The sequence below is a fragment of the Hyperoodon ampullatus genome, assembly GCF_949752795.1.
Source record: "Hyperoodon ampullatus genome assembly, chromosome: 1".
Classification (NCBI taxonomy): domain Eukaryota; kingdom Metazoa; phylum Chordata; class Mammalia; order Artiodactyla; family Ziphiidae; genus Hyperoodon; species Hyperoodon ampullatus.
In genome coordinates, this window is record NC_136914.1 from 216,560,726 (window position 1) to 216,566,834 (window position 6,109).

A 6,109-nucleotide genomic window follows, 5' to 3' on the forward strand; every position below is an offset into this window, starting at 1 on the left:
ACTTCTGAGAATTTCATCTTCTCCAGAGAGGTGTGAAAATGACTAAGAAACCACTGGTAGACTTAAATGATCGTCCAAATCAGGACTGGAAAGGTTTAGAGTACATGGATCCAAGACCAGGAACAGACCATGATGGCACCTACACATATTTCTATACATAAGGAGATGCTATTGGGAACAGATTCCAACAGCCTGGCTAGTCCCCTGGGCCTCAAATTCAGTTCAGCCCTTAGAACTTCAGTTCTGTCCCAGGGAGAAGGGTAGGGAGGCAGAAATTATTACCTGAGTTTAAAACCTGGAATTATTAAATTTATCCAGTTATGTTTTCTGGATGAATTTTGACAGGGATAGAAATGGGAGAAGCAAAACAGAGATTAAGTTGAATAATAGGGAAAATATTTACATTTCTTACATATCACCCCAGGCTGTGGCCTAAAATACTATACTCACTACAAGGGGTAATACATTATAAGCAAAGTGAAGTGATTGCCAGAGCCCCTGGATTTGAGGGGTCCCTCCATGATGTTATAAGATGGTGTTGGATCCCCTTTTCTATCAGCTTATGGTGGTACATTAGGACTAAATGTTAAAATATATTAGCATATATAACAAACACTACAAATGTATTAACTTGAAGTGATGTCTCTAGTGAACTTGGTCCTAAAAATCACCTGCGGTGGATTGGACACCTGACCTCTCAACAGCAAACAGGGAAAAGATGTAGAGCCTTGGTTGATTCCAATGGCAGTTGAAATTGATATTGTGGTGTGGCTTCTTGCAAAGTTAATGCAAATTTTGCATGCATTAATGGAAATATAGTTCATGAAGGTGCTCCAGTATTCTCCTTCACTCTCCTATCCTGTTGCAGCGGATCACTGATCTGTGCCCCGACCTGAGGACATTTCCTCTGCACAGGTAATGCGTCTCATCCCTTGTCATCTCAAGGTTTTGCATATTCCATTCTCCCTTCTCCCTCCTGCATCTCAGCTGTTTCCTTCTCTACTGGATCAAATCTCATCAATATACATATTCCCCAATACTTCTCATATTAAAACAATAATCGCTCATTTGACCTTACATCCCCTCCAGCTACCACCCCACTTTTCTATTTCTTTTTGGAGGAAAACTTCCTGAAAGTCTTGTCAAGATTTTCTCTCTCTTTCTCCCATTTTCTACTGAAAGTGCTCCAATCAGATTTTGTCTTCCCTACTCTACACCTACATGTTGCCAGGGTCAATGGTCAGTCCTCATCTTATTGGGCAGATTAGCAACATTTGATACAGTTAATCACTTAGAGCTTTCTTTCATTCATGAGGTAAAACTGATGTTAGAATTTAGGGAGCAAAGATGTCTTAGAACAACACCAAAGTTCAAAGTGATGGCCTACTCTGTTGTAGTATTGGATGTATTATAGTTTAATGTCATTGTGATATATGATGATTAGTAATGAAAACATAAACCAAGAGCTAGTTTCCTGTACTCATTTAGTATATTTTTTCAATCATGTTTAAAATATGTTTTATATCCACCCACTGCTTCCACCATAAAAGTTATCAAACAACCTATACTAGGTGCTTCTCTAAAAAGCATGATCACTAAAGACAACTCTTATTTGGTAGCTCTAACAAGGGACTTGGAGCTTGGACTTCAGGTGTAAATATCTGCATCCTGGGACCTTTCTCTGGTTTGGTGATGTTAAGAGTCTCGCAGGCCCAGTTCAACTTTTCTTGAGGCAGGGCATATCAGACTAGCTCTGACTCTATCCCCATGGCTGTGGCTGGATGGAGGGAGAAAGCTGGGACCCCACAGTCTGCAGAGGATTTCACCTTTATCAGGGATGTGGACAGAGCCAATTCTCTTGGACTAGGCTATTGGTAGGCAACTATGATGAATGACATATAAAACATTAAAACACAGACATTGAAGAGTTTTCGTGTGGGTCAAATTTCAGGGTCAAGCTTCATATAGGAACAAAAATGCATTCTACTTCTCAGCTTAAATGAAATAAAGCGTTCACAATCACTAAATGTAAGTTCTTGTAATGTCGATGTTGTATGATCGAAGCCCATATTACTCCAAGTATTTATTTCTATAGTCTATTAGTGTTTGTAGATTTTTTTTCTTTCAATTGTTGGACTAATAATGACTGCAAATTATAATTGCTAATATTCTCTAGAGTAGAAAGCTTTCAAATCACCTCCAAGCATTAATACCTATTTTAAAAAAACTGAGTTACATTTGGAATTTCCTGGATTCTTCTGTTTGTCATGCAAATATTCAGCTCTGTTCTTTTTATGATAATATGAAATAAAGTAGTTTCTCATAGTAACATTGTAAATCATTTGCTTTCTATTACATACAGCTGGTTTTATTACTGTAATGATTTTCTGTGAGTGCCTATTGCAGAACGCATAAGATGCAATGTGATATTCCTTTATTCAGAATTTATATGTAATTATTGTTTGCCCAGAAATAATGAGACAATTTGGAAATACAGTAATTTATTGTAATACATTTCTTTTTAATATGTATCTACAGTGAGGGGGAAAAATCTAAATTTCTAAAAATGACATGCCATCTCTTTTTGTTGTATAGACTAGAGTTTTCATCTCACTGAAAATTCAGAATCAAAATCAAAAACAGCTGAGGTAGTTACTCGGGTGCCTTCCTTCAGCTTATTCAAAAGAATATAGGATGAACGGTAAGAATTAAGTAAACCACAAATTATTTTGGAGTGTCTGGTTTGCATTATAAATAAATTTTTCACTGCTGGTTGTTTTTTCAAAAATATTGCCTGTATTTTTGATATTCATTCCTGTGATCTAATGTAAACTATGTCCTACCAGTTTAACGTATTGTTTGTTCATGATTACATTTTTTTATTACAGTCATATGCTGTAAATATTTCTCACTCTGCTCTTTTGGCTCTCCCCCAAATAGCAATAGTCTTTAAGACATGTCATGGAAAGTGTTATTAAGAAAACTATCCCCCTTTCATGTTGGCACATACTAATTTCACACCTTGAATAGAGTCTAACCACATCAACAACGGCATATCCATTTTTAAGACATGGAATTAAAGTTTATTTATTAAGAGGCAACAACAACAAAAAGTCAAAACAGAGCATCACTCTGGCACCAAAATTTTTTTCCTTATTGGTCTGGACAAGAATTTTTAAATACTTGATGGTAAATTTGCATTAGTTTGTAGTTTGTAGTTTGGTTTGTGAACCTTTTCTTATATACTTGAAAATGGTAAATTTAGATAGTATTCTCATATTTCATTCTTAATTACAAAGGTAGTATCACCATCACAATGTATCCTGTATAACAGGGAAGAAAGAAGATTTCTAGTTATTGTCTGTAGACCATATACTTTAGAAGTGTGTTTAATTCTCACTACAATGTTCTGTTTTATTCTCATTTTCTTGGTGGCTCCATATGAAGGAGCAGAAAGTTTATAAGAGGGGGCCGAGCAGGGCAACACTGTACCAAGAAAGGTTTTGTGAGGCAGGTGTGATGGATAGGATTCTCTTCTTTGAAAAGGACATTAGTGATGGAGGGGGCAGCGTGATGCTGACTGTGCCCAGAGAAAGCCATGGGCACCATCTACACAGGGGCCACCATATTGGTGGACATAGGGAACCAGCTAGAGCAGCAATATGAGAAAAACCTCTCCACACAACCAGCTAGTGACCAGTTACCTTCCTCTTCCCAGGGGTGTGAGTTCTTCAAAGAGGGAAGGGTCATCTCAAGCCATGTCCCCTCCCCCTCTTGCCTCACCCCCACTTAAAAGGAAGGCCAACCCGCCTTGCCCTCCCAGGTCCCTTGAGCCACACATCTCGGGTAAGGTAAGGTTGGGTGAGTGCTTTGAAGAAGATGTAAATTGAACTTTATAAGCCAGACCAGATAGGTTTGTGTTTTAATTCCAGAGTGGCCAGAATATTATGAGAGCTGCTGAAGATATTCTGAAGGGATATGTTGATCATTAACTTCTTAAAAAGCCACCAGAAAACAAATTGATCAAGCCAGGAGAAGTTTATTAGATCTACTGCAATAAGAGAGAACACCACCTTGACAAAGTCTCAGGGTTGCCTCAAAGTGGGGAGTTGGGAAAGGGCCTAAGGGTCTGGGCTGGGGATGCTGGGGCAGGTTTTGCGAGGCAGGAGTAGGGGTCACTGGGTGAGACAGGGCAGTCTTTGATGTAACAGCTTTGGTTAAGTGCAAATCAAGACTCCAGTCTTGGAATGAACCTTGTTGAGCAAGTAGCCAGTCTTGATCAGTAAGCTATTTAGTTGACTCTTGTCTTCCAGAATGGGTTTATGATGTTATCTTCCAAAACAAGTGTTTTCTGGACCAAACTGCCTAGTGATTTTGCTTGATCTAAGTAACGTTTAACACGGGGACCGGACATTTTTCCTGGCGTCAGTACTGCTTATCCCATGGATAAGAAATTACAAGCCTTCCAATGAGAAAGATAGGCTTTCCCAAAACAATGTTAAAAGCAGTGATTGGATAAACGTAAAGCCAGTTCATGTTTATACCCCACTTCATTGAGACTTTGAAATAAATCAACTGTACTGTATCATTATCCTCAATTGCAATTGGAAACTAACCTTGTCCAAGATCACAAAACGAATCAGAGGAAGAGTCCGGATTCAAACCCAGGTCTGCGTAAGAACCCTCTGTCTTAGATATTTGCCACCCCACTGACCTGGGTTGCCACGCTCTGACCTTAAAAATCTGTTGGTTTTTTTTTCCCCACTGTACCATACTACCTCCAATGAAAGTAGAGCTAAGCCAGTTTTCTTAGCAGAGCTTCAGTACAATTTATTTTTTCCTTTAGTGCTTAAAAGAAGAATATGTCCTTGGCAGGACACATGTTGGTACTTCGTTTCATGCTCTCTTGCACTGTCTGTTATTTCTGTCTTTTCTCCTCAATAACATTGCAAAAAGCTGGAGCTGCTTCTTACACTTCTTTGATATCTTCCAGCACTTAGAGGGTGCTAAGCATAGACTAGGAAAGCAATACTACATTGAATTGAATTGAAATGTTTACCACTCCTTAGGTAACCATACCTCCACTACAGAGTTTTAGCTACTATTTAAAACACAGTTGCTCTGCCAAATATTTGTTGTAAAGAATAAGCAAATATTTCCCAAAATGTTCAGGCAAGCACATTACCACTGCAAACAGATATTTCACCGGGAAGTTTTTCTCTTACATTCAAAATCTTAAAAAATAAAAAGTCACGGTGCCTCATCTGCATCAGTAAAGATAAAACTACAGACACATTTGTAAAACGAAGACCAACTGGCATTTCAGCTCCAAAACAGGGGGTGGATTTTCTCCATATGTTAATCAAAGATGGTCGTTTCAGCCCCTGCCCGGTGGGACTATGACAGCAACTCATGAGATGGTGGCGGTTGGTCCCCAAATATGCTAAATAAAACAAAACAAACAAACAAACAAAACCTCTTATAGGGAGTGGAGTGAGGATGGGAAAATGTGTGTGTGTGTTGGGGGGGGGCGGGGTACTTGTTTTCCTGAGAACATTCTTCAGAAGCTGTAGCCTTTCAATGCTCCTTAGCTGCCCCTTCTCACCTCCACAGACCACCTGCAGACCTTCTGGCTGACCTTTTGCTCTTTAGCGTTGCCACAAAGACTCACATCACTTGATTTTTTTTTACCTGGATTAAAATGCTGGCAATTGGGGACCTTATGCGATGTTATTTCCGGAGGGTCCCACATTCATCTAGGGACAGCCAGAGCTCCAACCATTTTCATGAAAAGTACTTGTTTTCCATAAAAGTTTGAACTGTTAATACATGAAGGAAACGAGCACAAGGTGGCCAGTGGTCACAGTGGTTTATTTTGAAATTTAGTGAAACAGACATTTTACTGTCAGCATTTTGATGATGATCACTCCCTGCTTCTTCTTTGAGGAGGCGGCGAGGTAGTTAGAAGTGGCTCTTAACCACGGGTAATGGATAGTGCATCTGCCCAGTTAAAAACTTCAAAACAAATGGAGCGTGTGCATTGCAGACTCTAAGAAACCGTTTGTTCTTTTTCCAATGAAGTAGCAGAGCAGAATGGAAAACCAGGTAA